Source organism: Amblyomma mixtum, chromosome 1 (genome assembly GCF_055824585.1).
Source record: "Amblyomma mixtum isolate Tamu chromosome 1, ASM5582458v1, whole genome shotgun sequence".
Taxonomy (NCBI): Eukaryota; Metazoa; Arthropoda; class Arachnida; order Ixodida; family Ixodidae; genus Amblyomma; species Amblyomma mixtum.
Window position 1 is genome coordinate 297,392,818 of NC_143012.1, and position 19,023 is coordinate 297,411,840.

The following is a 19,023-nucleotide window of genomic DNA, read 5'->3' on the forward strand; positions in this document are numbered from 1 at the left end:
AAGTACACCTTCACCGTCGACTAGGTTCTGCCTACATGCCCATACATGCAGAATAGGTCATTGTCTATATTTACATTCATTGATCGCTGGGAGTCCTTATATAATTCCTGGCGCAGTGGTATAGCGGTTAAGCGACGCGCCATTGCCTCGGTGGGCGGCTGCTACAAACGGGGCTTATGAGACCCACGTTCCTATTCCTGAGCAACCTCTCGCCACCAACCGCTAATTTAACTGCCACCTACCACGGTGCACGGTTTGCTCACAGTCTGGTCGGCAGGTATCCGCCCGCCCACGTGGCCAGGTTGTGATGACGTCACAGAATCACGTGACCTAGGTGGCAGGAGGGCTACTTGCTTGACGGCTACTTGACGCAATACTGGGAAGAACCTGTCTGTATATAGTTGCTCCAATAGCTTTCGTTTTACCGAATACGTTGAGAAATAATCCCTTATCTGCTTCCTGCAGGGCGCTGAAAAAAGATACGAGCTGGTTACAGACCAGCGCGCTTCGCGCTCACTGTTTTATTACTCCCCCTATCAGTACAGTAAATGTTGACATCTTCGCTAGATTGCTCTATCGGGTGTCGGTCGCGGTAGATTTTTAGCTTTGTGCGTTTTGAATCTAAGCGATTTCCTCAAGCACAAGGATGATTAGGAGAGCTGTTAAAATTGAGCGAAGATATTTGAAAGCACTTCTGGAAGAAATGGGCGCCTAAGGCAAAGGGAGAAAGGTACTGTTGCGCTGATCTGCGCAACTAAGGAAGTGTGTCTAAAAAGCCTCATATGTTCCTGCATTTTTTGCCTTTTTGCACCAAAGATTAAAAAACAGTCGAACCTTGCTATAAAGAAACAGTTTATAACGAAGTAATGGATATAACAAAGAAATGGTGATTACCTTTGAAAGCTCAGTCAACACGCGGTATAACGAAGCTACGGCTATAACGAAGTCGAATGGGCCAGAGGTTCACCTGCAGAGCAAGGAATTCACGTGCCGCGCACCCCAACCCGCATCGCACGAAGTGATCGTGCTGAATGGCACTTGCCGGCCGAGGTATGAAGTGCCTTCTCAAAGGATTGTTATTCTAATAGCTGCTCTTTTAGTTAAAAGGAGCAGGCAGGTGTCTCTGCGTGCTGCATTTTGAACATTTCGCGTGATTTGCGTTTCATTTATTTATTTTTTTAATGACGAGCAGGCTTGATTTCGTGAGGAGTATGAATAAAATTACACTGCGCGCGTACCTATATGAGAGTAAAAAGGGGATAAGCTGTCCTTTAGCGCACACCCTTTTATGAGAGGGAGTGCGCTAGAGGACAGCTTATCCCCTTTTTACTCCTTTCTAATTGGAGTGCATGAAAATGGAGGGACGGAGGCGCAAGGAGAGAGGGGGGACAGTTATTTGATGCAAAAGAGGAAAGCATTTTATGTGGGATGTAGTAAAAACTGTCGACAAGCAACTCTGCGTTACGGAGGGGGTTTAGGGAGAGAATGGCGGTAAAGAAGGGTGCATGACATAGTTAAATAACACAACAATGAATTGATTTCAAGGAGGAGTACGAAAAGTTTTAAACTTTATGGTTTCGGCTTGTTTATTGGGGGTCAACGTCCCACAGCAACTCAGGCTATGAGAGACGCCGTAGTGAAGGGCTCCGGACATTTGACCATCTGTGGTTCTTTATGGGCACTAACATCGCACAATACACGGGCCTCTAGCATTTCGCCTACATCGAAGTTCGACCGCCGCGGCAGGCGTCGAACCCGCGTGTTTTGGGTCAGCAGCCGAGCGCCATAACCACTGAGGCTCCGCGGCGGCTCAGATTTTAAACTTTGTCTAAGCTCAGAGTCCTCCTGATACCTAGACAACTAGACAAGCAAAAAGTTCACTGCTCAACTTCCCAAAGGAGCTAAACTATATTTCACTGTGAATGTGTTTGTTCAAGCGCCTTATTTTAAACTCATACCATGTCCATTCGTCTGTATAAGCTCTGAATTCCGGCCGAATCAGCTTCTACAGTTTCAACTGAGGCACAGCTACCGTAGTAGCTCGTGCGTGGTGGTAGCGCAGTGCGTGGTAGCTCAGATAGGAACCGATAGCTCTTCGTGAATGCGCCACTTCGAGGGATTCGATGGCAGATTCCAGACGCTGAGGCAGTCGGTGCACATGTACGCTTCTCTGAGAGGAGCGATGAACCAGCGGTTATCTTCAAATAATAATGATGACTAACTATAATATGGCAAGCTATAACTACCACGCCTGTAATAACCTCACTGCTCGTCGTAGTGAAGTCCCCATTACCACGCACATGCTTTCTTTCTTGACTTAGGTTCGTATACCGGACAGGAACTGCGGCGCAGGTCAACCGTAAGGCCGCTGCTCATATACGCTTTGCATACGAGAACTTCACTATCTATTTTTCGTCTCGAATATTACTATTTTTCCTTCGCCGCCGCACGGACTGCCATTTGCGTATCGCCCGTCGCAGTCAAGGCGAGAGCAGACCCGTCGTCCCGTGTGGGCGGTTCGTATCTCTCGAGCTTGATCCGGTTTCTGGGCTGTCACTGTTTTTCCTCCGCTGTTGTTATTGCACTGCCAGCCGCCGCAGACGAGCAAGATTGAACAGATGCTCGAGAGCGCACTGGGACGAAAAGAATATGATAAGAGAAAAGGAGACAAGGCGGCGGGCAACGGAGCGGGCGAACGGGCCACTGCTGACCGGTCCTGCCACCTGACCGCATCGGCGGCAGCAGCAAGCAGCCTCGGGAAGGGGTCGAGGTGCTGTCTCTGACCCGCGGTCTGGGCGCGTTCCCACTCAGCAGGACCAGCTAATGTTCTCTCTCTCCTTCTTTCGCACTCTTTCCGGGGCCGTCTAAAAACTGGAAGCCGATCCGCGACAAACAGGCAAGAGCGCCGAGAGTGCGAACAGGAGACAAGGCAACGAAACCGCTCCGAGTCACAGTCGCGCTCGAGGAAGTGGCGAGGACACCGGCTGCAGCTGATGGCTTCTGCGGGTGTAGCGATTGCCGCGCCAGCAGGTCGGAGTGCTTGCATTTGCGCGAAGGCTGGTCCGCCGTCTGATGGCCGGCGCCCGAACCGCTTCGAGGGCGTGCAAACACGCCCTCGATGATGGGGACGACGTGTCGTGCCGCCGCCGCCGCGCTACGCGCTGGCCGGCCGGCCGGCGGTGCATAGTGGCGCGCTTCTGTTGGCCCTGCACACACATGCCCGCACACAGACATACACGCAACTGCGAATGCTGCCTCTGGTCGTCCGAATCGGAGCGCGCTCACCTCTTCTGTTTGGCCTCGGAGAGAGTTGACGAGAGCGTCGTCCGTCTTACGCAATCTCCCGCCTGTCTGTCTTCTTGCACTACATCTTCGTGTATACAGACGTCCGCCGCTGGCGCGACCTGGCGCCCGAGTTGGTCCTCCCAGGCGAGTAGCGGCAGTTCGTGCCGCGCCTCATTTACGGGTCGCACGCGAGAATTACACAGCCGCCTGGCCGCCCGCTCCGGCTGGCTATATACTCGATAGGCTGTCAAGCGTGCATGCGAGTAAACTTGGCCCGGCCCGCGCTGCCCGGTTCCCACTTCTCCGTCCGTTGCTGACTGCGTTCTGTGCATGATGAGCGCTGTCGTGAGCCCCATCCACGTCAGGGGCGGAATTAAACGGGGGTCCCCTTACAAGCGAGACATTTTTACATAAGGAAATCATTCCAAAACTGTTTTATTGGCAGAAGTCCAAGAAATGAATGGTTCAAATGGAACCGCACCTCCCAACCGCACCCCAGGAGTGACCCATAATACCTCCCCTGATCCGCGTTCTGCACCTGCGCGCTGAAAAGCCGCTTGATACGGTGTCGCAGATGTATTCTCAAGTTAGGAAGATTTCGTAAAGGTATGGCGACATGAATATGGTCTCTACGTTCCCACTAGGCGAGAGCTTGCACTAAGGAGTGCCACGAGTTTATCTAATTGATGACTGATGCCGCGATTTCAGCCCAGCTGTGGTCGATTCTGTCACTCGCGCCGTACCGGGTCAAACGACAGAGGTCACTGGAGGCTCTAGACCAGCTAGGATACAAGGAGGTGACAGTGACGATGTGCTCTCCAAGCTATACAACCCAGAAGTACAAAACCTTTCGTTTAAGCTTAGACGGCTGTCAGTGAATTGACATAGTTTTATTGTATGACTTCCGTAACTGTCAGTGTCGCCATTAAATTTTGTATTTCAGACAAGGAACAATGTGGTATGATATGGTACGCGGAGTTTTAAGTGTCCAAAAGCCACACATGGGCTATAAGGGACGTCGTAGCTAAGGACCCCGGAAGTTTTGACCACCTGGGGATCTTTAACGAGCACTAACAAAAGGCTACTACTGCCTTATGCTACTGTGCTACTGCGGGAACAAATCCGGCTGCAGCGGCAGCATGCGGATGCAAGGCAAAATGGACAACACTGCTGTGTTGTTCGATTTCGGCTGCGCGTTAAAGAACCCCGAAAGATGGAAATTAATCCGGGGCCATCTACTACGGCGTCTCTCTCTCCTTTCCTTCACTCCCCCCTTCATCCCTTCCCTCTCTGCGCGGCTCGGAAGTCCACCTTCAACGAAACAGTGGCGCATTTCCTTTCATCATAGTAGTAGTAGTAGAAGACCTTTATTTGGCCAAAATTTACAGGCCGAGCATGTCGACCGCCTGGGCGACCAGAAGTCGTTGTTCTTCCTTCCCTTCAGCGCCAAGCCATCACCACCTGGCTCGACTGGCTTGGCTTTCATCATATTCAGTATCATTATTGTCCAGCAAGTACTTTTTCAGCTAAGTGAGCCTCAAAAAGGGACATTCATTCGCACCTGTGTGGCTGACCCTAGCCGCAACTTCAGCAGACTGGTTAATCGAGCATTGTACCTGAGCCAGAACTTAAACATACGGAACAAAAAGCTTGGGCATAGGATCTCTCAGAGCTTCTTTATTTTCCAATAACATTTTCTTCATATTTGGCATCAGCATGTGCAGCAATGAGAACAAAGCTGCAGAGTTGATGTTATAGCTGTTCCCTGTAATATCGAGCGCGCATGTACTGCATTCAGTTTATTCTGTTCATTCGGCACCATTTCTAGACGCTGGGGGGCGCGTCAGGAAAGCCAACGTAATCGTTGCCTGCATCCTGATAATGCAGATAACCTCGTTATCGATACTGCAACGAGACACGCGCAACAATGCGCCACGAAATATGCATCGGTTCTCGAAGCTTGTCCGCTCCTCGTGCTGCTGTAGTGCAACGGCCAGTCGCATACACCGCTTTGCGCAACCCCCGCACGCCCCAAGGCCCGTGTGCTTGCGTGCCAGCGCTTACACAGACACACTCCCCTCTCGCATCTGACCGGGACGCGCACGACGCGGCTCATCCGATCCGGACGGACAACGCACGCGCCTGCCACTTCCGAGGCAGCGAGCGACCGTAGCGCCGCGGCGTCGAGACACTTGTTTCGGCCGAGAGGAGTGAGTCTTCGTGAAGCTCGGCTGCATTCGCGCGCCTGCCTGCCGGCCGCCCGCATGCGCTTTTGCGGCCACGGGCCTCATTAATTCCGCGCCGTCCATCGTCCGGCTGCATAGCGCTCCCTCGCCACGGCACGCGCTGCATGCTGCTTCTCGCCGTGTAGCCTACTGCCACCGACGGACGCGACGCCGAACGGACGGCCCGGCCGGACCGGGCGAATTTAATCAGTGTCAGGAAAGGAGGGAAGGCAGCGATGGCACAATGGGTGGACGCGTGCGTTCGTTAGTATTATATCTGGGATAATGGGCCCGCAATCGCAGCCCCTAATCTCTGCAGGCGAAGAGGCACGCCGCGGCTTCGGTAGCCCCGTTTTCGCGCACCCACCGAACGGCCGGGCTTGGCCTTGTGTTTGCGCGGCGTCTGCGTTTGTGCGTTTGTGCGTTCATGCTTTTGGGCGTTCGCGCGTTTGTGCGTTCACGTGTTCGTGCGCGAGCGTGTGTGTGTGTGCGCGCGCATGCCTCCTACCTGTCTTCTTGCGCGCACGTGTGTTTGTGAGAGCGCGTTCGCGCTCGAAAACGTTATAAATAACGGCGATCGTGCCGCGCGCCGAGCTTCTGCGAGACTTGCCGAGTGAACGGCGCAACATGTGCGCGTCCGCGCGAGCGCTATACGACGCGGCTGCTTATGGGTTCCCTGCAGAAACCCAAGAGTGTTTCGTTAGTGGATTCGGCGTGTGCGTGTTTGCTGGCGTTGCTCGGGATGCCATGCTTAATTACTTCGTGCCAGTTTTCTTCTCTTGGCAAGCGCAGCGCGGAGGATTCTCATCCCTTATGCTCTGCAGACTAATGGAGCTTGCCAGCGTTTCAGTGGCAGCGCTGTTTGTAGGTGAAGAAAGCACGCTCCAAGTCACGACTCACGACGATTCAGCAGCGGGTTCGAACGGCCACGGCGCGTGGTTCAGTTCGCAACCGTTTGTCTTTGGATACGCTCACGGGGACGAACAACGCGTGTGAACTGAACAAGCTTTCGTCGCCGTTTCTAGAGAAGGACTATGCGAGCGTTTGTGGAAGATACTTTGTTGGTGTGGTCGCGGAAAAACGAAGCGTTATGTTCTTGGTAGCAAGATTATAGGAGTTTCTCGAGACAACGGCGACCTTTCTTCACTGGCGATGGCGAATTTGCCTTTTATGCGAAGCATACTAAAATAGCCCAACCCAGCTCCTCGAGCGCGGCGGTGTCGTTACCATTGACCTTTCATGACCTCCATGTCATACCACATGACGCGTGACGTCACAGCAGATGAAAAACGGGGGCCCAACTCGCGCCGTCGCGCGAGGCGTCGTGACCAAGGATGACCACGTGTGCGTGACGTCACAGCAGATGAGAAACGGGGGCCCAGCCAATACCTCCTAGAAAGACTTGAAGTCTTTCTAGGAGGTATTGGCCCAGCTCACGCCGTCGCGCGAGGCGTCGCGACCAAGGAGGACCACGTGATGCGTGACGTAACGACATAGGAGAAACGGGGCCCCAGCTCGCGCCGTCGCGCGAGGCGTCGCGACCAATGTGTTTCCTGCTTCTGCCGCTAGGTGCGCTGTAGTGAACACGTGATGCTGGAGCGGCGGTATACAAGGGGGTGCGCCTGCCTCTGCTAGGCGTACACGGGATAGAGATGCCTCCTGGAGACAGGGCTGCTCGTTGGAATGAGAAACAAAAGTTGCGGCGTGCTACAGAGGCTGATGAAGAGCGTGAAGAACGTCTAGCCAAGCGGCGTGCTCGATATGCAACTCGGCGACAATGTGCTTTGCATCTGACTAGGCTTAACCTAAGCTAAGCCTCAGCCATTTTTTAAAGTGCGCATGTTCATGGACGTTGTTAGGAGCTGGGTACACCAGGCGCGAAATTAGGTAAACATCGAGCTAAAATTTACCCACCTCTAAACCTCCTATCGCCGTGTGGAACTACACGAGGACAGCCGCGGTGTCTCAGTGGTTAAGGTGCTCGGCTGCTCACCCGAAAGACGCGGGTTCGATCCCGGCCGCGGCGGCTAGAATTTCTTTGGAGGAGAAATTCTAGAGGCCCGTGTACTGTGCGATGTCAGTGCGCGTTAAAGAACCCCAGGTGGTCGAAATTTCCGGAGCCCTCCACTACGGCGTCCCTCATAGCCTTAGTCGCTTTGGGACGTTAAACCCCACAAAAATAACCAACCAGTGCACAGGATTAGGCAGGCCTCGAGGAGCTGGTCCTGACCGGACAACTTTTACGTGATGGTTGGCCGTAACGGGTGTGCTGATACCTAAAGCCACCGTAAACGTCACGCGCGTGGGGTGGCAGCTAAAAATGTACGGACCGTTTTACGCACTGGGTCCAGTACGGACCCATGTAGAACGGCGCACGACAGGAACAGCCGTATAGGCGTGTAATGTTTTAGAACGGCGCCGAAAAAGGAACGTAACTTGCTACCACACGCTTATGCAATGCCTCGAACTGCGTGGTATAGACCCGCAGCGGTGACTTACGGCGTTCAGGTGCTGATCCCAAGGTCGCAGAATCGAATCCTGGCCACGGAGGCCGCGTTTCGGTGGAGGTGAACACTACTCACGCGCGTGCTGGGCGGTGTCAGCGCACGTTAAAGAAAAAAAAAACGTAGTTCGTTTAAATTAATCCGGTGCCCTCCACTACGGCGTCTCATAGCCCATGTGTCACTTCGGAACTTTAAAGCGTACATACCACCTACCACCACAGAGTCGTACTGAGTTAAAAAAAAAAGTGACGTGAAGTTTCACGAAGCCTATGTATTGGTATCTACCGATTTGTTGAAGGACGGTAGGGACATGTGCTAGAAAGACTTGCCACTTTTTATACGCAGTGACTCATGGCCTAGAGTACCGGAATGTTGAAGGAACGCAAAAATCATCTTCATCCATAATAAAGAAGACGTCAATGACTTGAAAAATTACAGCCTGATAAGCGTGTTGTTCGTTATGAGATATACTGAGGTAATCACTAACCATAATAGATCAACCTTTCACTTCAGTCAACCAAAGGACAGGAATGAATATAGGAAAGGCTACTAGACAGACGGCTACTGTATACGGAATGCCTTGTGACCTCGAGAGTACCAGAAGCTTGGAAGAACGCTAACATTATCTTAATTCATAAGAAAGGAGACGTGAAGGACTTGAAGAATTACAGACCAATCAGCTTATTGTCCGTTGCCTACAAGGTATTTACTAAGGTAATCGCTAATAGAGTCAGGACAACCTTGGACTTTAGTCAACCAAATGATCAGGCAGACTTTCGTAAAGGATACTCGACAATAGACCACATTCACACTATCATTCAGGTGATAAAGAAATGCGCAGAATATAACCAACCTATATATAGCCTTCATTGATTACGAGAAAGCATTTGACTCAGTGGAAACCTCAGCTGTCATGCAGGCATTGCGGAATCAGGGTGTAGAAGAGTGTTATGTGAAAATATTGGAAGACATTTATAACGATTGCACAGCTACTATAGTTCTCCATAAAGTCAGCAATAAAATTCCAATACGGAAAGGTGTCAGGCAGGGAGACACGATGTCGCCAATGCTCTTCACTGCCTGCTTACAGGAGGTATTCCGGGGACTGGAAGGGGAACAGTTGGGGATAAGAGTTAATGGAGAATACCTGAGTAATTTGCGATTCGCTGATGACATTGCCTTGCTAAGCCACTCAGGGCAAGAACTGCAAAGCATGATCAATCAGTTAGACAGGCAGAGCAGAACGGTGGGGCTAAGAATTAACATGCAGAAAACCAAAGTAATGTTCAACAGCCTAGCAAGGGAACAGCAGTTCGCAATTGGTAGCGAGGTGCTGGAAGTAGTAACAGAATATGTCTACTTAGGGCAGGTAGTGACCGCAGATCCGGATCATGAGAGGGAAATAACTAGAAGAATAAGAATGGGGTGGACCGCATATGGCAGGTTCTCTCAGATCATGAATGGTAGCTTACCAATATCCCTGAAGAGAAAAGTATACAACAGCTGTATCCTACCGGTACTCACCTATGGGGCAGAAACGTCGAGGCTAACAAAGAGGGTTCAGCTTAAGTTAAGAACAACGCAGCGAGCTATGGAAAGGAAAATGATAGGTGTAACGTTAAGAGATCGGAAGAGGGCGGAGTGGGTGAGGGAACAAACGCGGGTTAATGACATCTTAGTTGATATCAAGAGGAAGAAATGGGCTTGGGCAGGGTATGTAATGCGAAGGCAAGATTAAGGGTAACGGAGTGGATTCCAAGAGAAAGCAAACGTAGCAGGGGACGGCAGAAAGTTAGGTGAGCGGATGAGATTAAGAAGTTTGCGGGGATACAGTGGCGGCAACTGACAAAGGACAGGGTTAATTGGAGAGACATGGGAGAGGCCTTTGCCCTGCAGCGGGTGTAGTCAGGCTGATGATGATGATGATGACTAGACGGACGGCAATATTCGCACCGTCAGTCAGATATGGAGAAAAAGCACAGATTATAATCACTCTATACCGGGTGTTTCACCTATGACGTTTTGCAACAAAAAAAAAAAAATAGGCTTTGAAGAGAATTTTATCGGACCTTTGTCTGAAAAGGGACAACCGTCCCTCGGTTGTACAAAGTTACAGTGCGGCGACTTATGCCGCCCGATACACAATGATACAGAACAGCGACTATTGTCTCCCGACACACAAAGATACAGAACCGCGACTATTGTCGCCCGACACACATAAATGTTACAAAACGGCGACTATTGTCGTCCACCACAAAAAAAAAAAGAAAAAAAAAAGAAAAACGAACACAAGTGTCCGACGAAAGTTCCTTGAGAGTCCAAAGAAAAAAAAAACGCGGGTAAGCACGCGGAAAAACTCTAGCTACCATTCCGCGCACAAACATCGTGCATAACACCGGCGCGCAACACTTAAAAAAATAGTCTTTTTGAGTTGCAAGATTGCTTTTTTTGGCAAAGCATTGCCAGCGTTGTAGTGCATCAGAGTACGGATAAGACGCGCCATCTAGTAGGCTGGTTATGTACTTATGTAAGGCGTACTTATGTAAGGGTTCTAGAAAATATCTACAGCTGTGGCACAGCGACCACACTCCTTTAAAAGATAAAAATCTAATCAGGAAGGGTGTCAGGCAAGCAGACACGTTCTCTCTGGGGCGGTACACCGCATGTTTACGAGATGTATTCAGATAACTTCACTAGGAAGAATTGGAAATATAATGCAGAATATCTTAGCAACCTACGGTTCACCATGCTATTGCCTTACAATGTAACCCAGGGGAAGAACTGCAAAGCATGACAAAGGACCTGGACAAGCAAACAGAACGGTAGGTGAAATAGGTTTATAGGTTTATGGGAGTCGCAAAGCGACTCGGGCTATGAGGGACGCCGCAGTGGAGAGCTCCGGATAATTTCGACCACCTGGGGTTCTTTATCGTGCACTGACATTGCACAGTGCACGGGTCTCATTTCGCCTCCATCGAAATGCAACCGTCGCGGCCGGGATCGAACCCACGTCTTTCGGGGCAGCAGCTGAGCACCATAACCGCAGAGCCACCGCGGCGGCAAAACAAAACTATATGCCCCCAATGCTCTGCTCCGTCGCAGAGCGTTATCACCGAGTGCGCCGAGTGTTGGGTTGGATACGAAAGGAAAACAGCATCGTGTGACTCAAAGAGCGGAGGCCTTTGCGAAATGGACTCGTATCGCAACGCAGCCGAGGAGACCAGGAAGTGAGCTCTCCGAGAAACACGTGATTATTGAACCTTCATTGCCTTTCACTTGCACAACACAGCGATCAGTGGTGCGCGCCCTTTGTATAGTAGTGACAGCAATGCACTGTCTTACAGCACTCTAGCCGTGACGGAGTGTGTGTTCTATGTCTGACACACACAGTGCGACATCCACCCGCCATACTGAAACTGTATACACGGGCCATACATCGAGGGCCAGTTGAAACACAATACCGTTCACCTGGCTCTCTTGAAGTACCAGTAACTCCACTGGACCACTGTGGCTGGCTCTCCTCCGCGCCTTATGTACGCACTGCAGTTCGGGAAAGGGCTACCGGGGCCAGTAACATCAATTATCGGCTATCCAGGTGTGATGACAAATGCCGTCAGAGCGCTATTAGAGCGCCCAGACTCGGTCGCATGCGGGATGCGGTAGTGGGAAGATATGATGGATGGAGCCGTTCGCGAACTCATTCCTACAGCGATGTTTCGGCGCTAACCGTGCAAATACCTAAAGGTCCACGCGGCCAAACCTGGATGCACCCACTCTCCAAGCGTCGCTCCTTTCATACATGCCATTGTCTGAGATCTTACACAGCACGTGGGAGTTTCGCCTGAGATAAGAGGTCTCGCTGCAAAACAGGACCTAAACGCGTGAAAAAGTAATGAGAGAGCGTGCATGATAGTATACCATACGCGGAAAACACCGGGAAGTGGTCGAGTCTTCTCACCTTCCTGCCGCGAACTCTGCGCTTCTTCCTCTTCGTCGGCGCAGCCTGAGAGACGGTATTTCTTCGCCCGGCACGACTCCGAATGGGCGTGCTTATCGAGATCATGGATCGAGCGCACGCAAGGGAGGCAGCGGCGGCCGCCCGAGAAACGCCTTTAAATTAATGCGCCCTCCGGGGGAAGGCTCCCCTCCGTATCGTCGATATCAAAACCGCTCGCGCTGTCGGCAGCAGCACGCTGGCGTTGCGTGACTGGCGATCGTTGTCGAAATTAGCCCCGGCGCGCGCATGCTTGATCATGACCGACAGCTGCCTGCCCGAACAAGTTAGGCTTCACCCGCGCACACTGCGCCTCGGCGGTCTCCCCTCCACTCCGCAATCCGCGAGGCGGTCGACGTTGCTTCAGGAAGGGAACCTGCAGGCTGCGCAACAACGCGGCACGCAGCTATTATGGTGAGCCCAGATCGTGGAGGGACCGTGGTAATATCGGCCATTCTGCTTTATCTATTATTTTTCTAGCCCTTGGTCTTTCTTTATTCGATCGCAAAGAGTCCAGCATTTTGCCTTCTTTATTTCGGGATATCCTACCCGCGCTCATTTCTCGGCTCTAGCGCGTGCATGTGCACGTATGTGTATATGGCCCTGTCTTAAAAGCCTTAATGATCACCAGTACGCTGCTTTTGGCTCCACATGGAGCCTGCAGTTGATTTGCATATGGCTACATATTCCTGCAAGAGAGCAAAGAAGTCTCGGTTATAGCTCGGAATGAACCGTAACCCCGAATCAGCTTCCCCGCACTTTAGTGTTCGCTTACCACGCCAGAATGTCACTTGTGCCCGCGGCGCAGTCTGGACCGCTTAGCTGCCGTTCCTTGTTTCTTTTTTGACCATATATGCCGGATCTAGAGGGTTGGGACTGAGCTCTGTTTTTTTTTTTTTTGATTAGGCGGAATGTCTTCAAAGGAACACAGCAGTTAAGCACGAGTGACTATCGCTTACCTTAGCATTACTGGACTTAAGAAATTTTGAACTTGAGCCAGTCGACTGCGCAAAAAAGAAAGAAAGTCTGCGCGGAGTAGGGACCCAGGAAGAGGCTGACAGAACACTGAGCAAGTCTTCCAAGATGTGTTATTATCTTCCAACAGGTTGACTGCACGTCGTTTTCTTAACATGACCTTATTGAACGACTTGATGTCCACCTGTGAAGCCTGCTGACACAGTCGCAGAGAGAAGCAGAATTATTCTTGAATTTAGGCCTATTGTTTCGAAATGAACTTTTTATTTTGCTCCTAACTTGCATTACGTCGAGAAAGCGTTGTGTAATGAGCGCAGGCCAACGAAGGGGAATAAGAATAATTTCCCCGAGAACCTTCATGGTTCACTCTCTGGGTTTCTCTCTCTCTCTCAGCCACCCAACTTTTCCCTCACTCTCCTCCTCGGCAGTCGTGCACGCGCAACGTGAGGAGGCGTGCAACAGTCAAAAAGGCAAGCTACCAGAGCGAAAGTAAAGTACAAAAAGGTTCTTTGAAGGCTGGCCATGCACCCCTGAGAAAAGAAAGAAGCAGAAGAGAGAGAGAGAGTGGGGGAGGAGGAGGAATGGCGCCATTAAAACGCGCGCAAAATCGCCCGCCGTCGCAGCCAATTGCGCTCTTCCGCGTTGGCAGCGCGCGTGGCGCGGCGCCGGCCAGTCACGGTCTCACCGCCGGGGGACGCTGAACGCGCTGCTGCCCTCCGGCATCGCCGTCATCTCTCTTCCGGGCCTGTGTTGCGTCCCACCGCCGCCGGCAACAGCTGGCCAACACACTGCACACCTGTTTCTTCCGCACAGAAGCACTACAGAGGACATGGCTGTTCCCAAAACCGTATGAGAACGTTGCAGAACTGACAGTGCTAGTCGAAATGCACGGGCTAAGCTGCCGCAAGTCAATAAGAATGACTGTATCTCATCAGATGTGCACACTATAGCTCTACAGTGAAGGACGGCGCAGTTCTTTTGCGAGAACCACACAGCATGGGATTGCGATGAAGTTTAGGTACAGGAAGTTAAAGGTGCACTGAAGAGGATTCTGAACTTGTCTTTTTGCCACGGGAACTCGATCTACACGTTCCTAGCATTCTTAGAAACTGCAACTTATTGCCCTGTATGGCCGATTTCCCTAATTAAATCGAATTAACGTCCGGCTCGCGCCCTTTTTTTTTAATTCTGCCTCGTACGATGGGCGGAGTCGACCAGCGCGTGAAGTTCCTTTCAGCCAGCTCCGTGGAGGCTTTGCTTTCGCTTTGCTTTCGCTTTATTTTGTTTTTTTTAGCTTTCCATGAATAAATAGTTTCATTCGCAGATAATATAGTCGCAAAATAAGCCCGCAGAAATAAAAATACGCGCGGACTATTTGCTACTACGGACTACTACGTATTACTCCGCCGATGGCAGAGCGGCAAACCGCCACGGGACTGGGTGAAAGCATGGGTGAAAGGCACTCCACGCGTTGGTCGACTCCGCCCACCGTACGAGGCAGAATTAAAAAAAAAGGGCGGGAGCCGGACGTTAATTCGATTTAATTAGGGAAATTGGCCACACAGGGCAATAAGTCGCAGTTTCTAAGAATGCTAGGAACGTGTAGATCGAGTTCCCGCGGCAAAAAGACAAGTTCAGATTCCTCTTCAGTGCAATGTCATTGTCAACGTATCTGAATGTCAACGTATCCGACAGGAATGCACAATTCTGACTTCAATGTATCGTCCCAAATTAGGTTATTCGCGGATGATTGTGTAATATATCGTAATATTACTAATGAAACCGACCGCCATTCTCTTCAAACTGATCTTGACGCTGTAACGGCTTGGTGTTCTTCCTGGCTAATGTCTCTAAATGCATCTAAAACAAAGTTAATGTCGTTTACTAACCGTTCCACTCGAATTGCTACAACCTACTTCCTCAATAACGATACAGTTGAACTTACAACAACTTACAAGTACCTAGGAGTTCACTTTCAGTCTGACCTAACTTGGCATTACCATATTAACACAATCTTAGCGTCAGCAAATCGCGCACTCGGCCTTCTTAGGCATAATCTCAAACACGCGCCTTCACATTTAAAAAAACTTGCTTACATCACGCTAATCCGCCCGAAAGTTGAGTATGCTTCTGCCATATGGGACCCTCATCAAGCTTACATCATAAACAACCTTGAATCCCTGCAAAACCGTGCTGTTCGCTTCATATTTTCAGATTATTCACGCTTCACCAGTGTCACAGCATTAAAACAACGTGCCGAGTTGGAACCGCTATCATGTCGACGCCATTTCGCTCGCCTAACCTTGCTTCACAAACTGTATCACCACCCTCCACGACGACTTCTTTTTGCCACACCCTGCAGTCTTTCCTCGCCGTGACCACGTTAACAAAATAAAACGCATCACATGCCATTCATTGCTCTACGCGAAATCATTCATTCCTCGCACTATAATAGATTGGAATAACTTGCCATCACACATAGCTATTGAGGTTAACCCACAATCGTTTCAACATTCGTTAAAGCAAACCATGGACTAACAGATTTGGTATTTTTGTTGTATTATGTGCATTTACTGACTATTTTATTCTGCGTTGTTTGTTGTTATTATTTGTGTACATTACTAGTTTTAATTCATTATTACGTGTATTTTGTTCAAATTCCTGTGCCATATTTTTATGATTGTATCGCCCCCCCCCCCCATGTAATACCCTCGCACGAGGGCCCTTAGGCGTATTGTAAATAAATAAATAAATAAATAAATAAATAAATAAATAAATAAATAAATAAATAAATATTCCATCTGTTGATTTAACAACTAAGAAGCGCGACTTCTTCACGCGTTCTGTACTGTACGCAACTAATGTCGCTCGAAGTTACTTTGATTCTTTGCTCGTTTTTCTCTCTCCTTGTTAGCTTATGCCTCGGTACTTGCTCACTTGTGCACATAACCGATGGAAAAGTTAACTTGTTATCTCTGTTGCACATGTACGCTTCTTTTAATTCAATCGTCCGCCGCGCCGCTTTCCTATTAATGTCGCGCCGGCTTGTCTCAAGCTTCCGCATTAACCTTTCCGCGTAGTGCGTCACAGCAGTGCAAAATTCCTCTCGGCGGCATCTAGTGGCACGCGACAAATTCCGTGGAGTATTTTGAACGACTGCCAAGCTTTGCCGCCGCTGTTGTGCAACGCAGTGGAGAGGGGGGGGGAGCCATGTGCAGTACGCGTTTCGTACGGCGGCGACTTTTTGTTTTGTCGTTTTTTCTTTCTTTGGGCACTGTCTGGCGCCTTGCCAGTTGAGCTATCTACGGCGCCTTCATATGTGGGACCTCCGCCGACGCCTTTCCCGGTTTTAATGGGAGTTTTCTGCAGGATGATTTGCCACGGTTACATGCTCCGTGGCACATGGCGGCGCTAAATGAAGGTCGGACACTTCCGGTCTCGCACCTTTGAAGGGGCGCGCTTTACGGTGGCTGAGGCCGCCGCCCCGTGATGGAGGAAAATGCCCGCCGGCTCAATGACACTGACTGCACGGCGGCGCCTGTGTTTGTGGCATTTGAATCGTCTCGAAGGAGGCGCACTTCTTAATGCTGCCTTGTCCTGTCACGCTTCCAGCTTTTCACACATTAAGGGACCAGTACTAATGTAAGGTTGATCATTTGGAGTAATGTCACTGGCCCACATGCACATATTAGGAAACTCGCTCTCAAATGAGTAATCATTTCAGGGTCAGTACATCGTCTCCTTTTTTGTGTCGCCTTTTCCTTTCTCCTTGTTCTGGAGCAGTTAATCTTCTCGAGCAGCTGCACTGATAGATGACGTCATCTTGAGCGGGCGCCAGTAAAGTACACGTTGCTTTGTAGATATTTTTTGGGGCTGACTGGTATTATCGACATACGCAGAACAAATTCAAGAAAGGTCGGCCTCAGTCCTCTATCCAACGTTGCGACAAGAGGACGTCTTCGTCTCGGCAGAATCCAATCTTCCTCCCTTGTCTCTGTACTGGATACGACGTAATTATTCAGACAGATGCTATTCTGAAACTGCAGGCTTTAGTGCGCGAGCACTAGAACCACTCATTAACTGATTTAGTCACCACTGGTTACCTAGTTGGGCCGTGACCCTCCCAGGTGGCAAAGAGCAGAAAGGGCAAGCGAAAAATGGTGGTCGATTTGCGTAGTTGGGCTAATTGCTAATTAGGTGCGCTAGCAGTTCGGTTTTCACCTCGGTTCCGGTGTTCAGATCCAGTGTAAACGGATGGCACTTGTTCGTATAGCGATGATGGGTTGATGTCCATGTATACAGAATTGGCCATCCTCTACATTCATAGATCCCTGGGAGTCTTCCTAGCACTCCTGACACAGTGGTGCAGCGGTCAAGCGATGCGCCTCTGTAAAGTAATAATAACCGTGTCGATGTCCAGGGGACCCCCAAGCGACAGTAGGGAGCCTTTAACGCCATCATCTCATACTCTAAAGACGAACTCAAGAGTACTCCAAGTCGCCCACGAAAGTGTAATATCAGTACGAGCTACCAAAAAGCCAAAGTTGTAGACCTCGACTGTGTCGCAGTATTTACGCATTTATAATCAGAAAATTATCGAACTCCCAAACCCCCAAAAGCCCACGTTCCAAACCGCGATGCCAGCGCGGCATAAAAAGGGTTCCGATGCGATATCAAAAAGGCGGCGACCGGAAGTTCCCGCGGTGGGCGCGTGACGGGAACCGCCCGGTCTGCTCAAGGTCGGCACCGTGGGACGTTAGTAAACACTGAAGGGGTCCCTATATAGCGCGGCACGCTGCGGCATTCGTTGCACTAATACATATTCAGCCGTGTGCATACACATCGGGGCATAATGAAACACGAACGGAAGATCGCGTGAGCGCGGGTGTACGGCCAACCTGCGCAGACCGTGGAAATTCGAGGAAAAGCGTCGCTTCGTGCGGGTGGTTCTCACGCTGAAAGCGGCTTCTTTCAAGGCACAGCACCGCGTACATTCTTCTTTCTGATCTTCACCAGGCATGCAGGAACGATATCTGTTCGGGCTTCGCCGTGTATACGGTATAAGGAAAAGACGTGATAAACCGGCGAAAGTGTTTCCATGACCGTTCCATATGTAAATCTAGTCACCAAGCGCACTGCTCAGCTACTCGAACCAGTGGCCATCGCTTGACTTCTACACACGTCTCCCCCCCCCCCCCCCCCCCCCTTTCCAGAAAAAAGAATGGATATAAGGAAAACGAAGAGCAGGCATGCTGTTGTGATTGAGATCTTGTACGTTCAACCATGTGAGGCACGGGCGTGTCTCAACGTGAAGGGCCATTACTATTGCATACGTTGAAAATCTAGTGATGTGTCTATGCTACCTTAAGGATTTGAGCGACAGCGCATAAACCTTTTTGGCGTGTCTTTCAGACGCGATAGCGCAATGAACGAAAAAGCTGAGTGAGTTCTGGCCCATCTCCTCTTTCTGTCGCACGTAAATTAAGGAGCGACAGAAGAAGGCGGACAAGTTTGAGCGGTCGGACACGCCGTCAACCGCAACAACGTCCTCCATTTTTGTTTGCAATTATGTTCGCTATTTCCGAGAGAAGGTATTGAGGAACGAACGGATCAGGGGCTACCTCGGAAGCATCCCGTACACCCCATGAGTGAGCGAGGGCCTAGAGAGTGTTTTGAACGACTCCGACGTCCAGACCGTTCACGTGCCATCAATCTTGTCACAGTGAAGGACCCAAAAGAACGCAGCAAGTACCCCGGAGTTGTATATAAAATTACGTGGTATGTTTGCCAGGCTGCATATATCGGCGAATAAGGCAGTTTCACCATGCGGATGAAAAAAAAGAAAACTTCAGAAGGACGTCGTCAGGGGCCGCACAATGACCAGGGCCTCGGCCAACACCTTGGCTGAACATTGCTGCACAGCGAAACACCACATGGAGTAGGATGTCACCTCGGTCAAAACTACGGAGAAGTGCCTATCCTCACGGCTTCTTCCTGAATCATCTACCAGAGATCTACCAGAGATCTTTCCGAGGTCTAC

At 50.4% G+C, this 19,023-nt stretch overlaps 1 long non-coding RNA gene across 1 annotated transcript in view; it reads left to right on the top strand.

Moving 5' to 3' along the window:
• The first annotated feature begins 5,411 nt into the window (after window positions 1-5,411).
• The window catches only part of LOC149372173 (uncharacterized), an 87,794-nt gene continuing 74,182 nt past the window's right edge, over window positions 5,412-19,023 (top strand). Inside the window, exons 1-2 of the long non-coding RNA XR_016292301.1 lie at window positions 5,412-5,495; window positions 11,117-11,261. This is a non-coding gene — a long non-coding RNA (uncharacterized LOC149372173). The remainder of the gene's footprint in view (window positions 5,496-11,116; window positions 11,262-19,023) is intronic.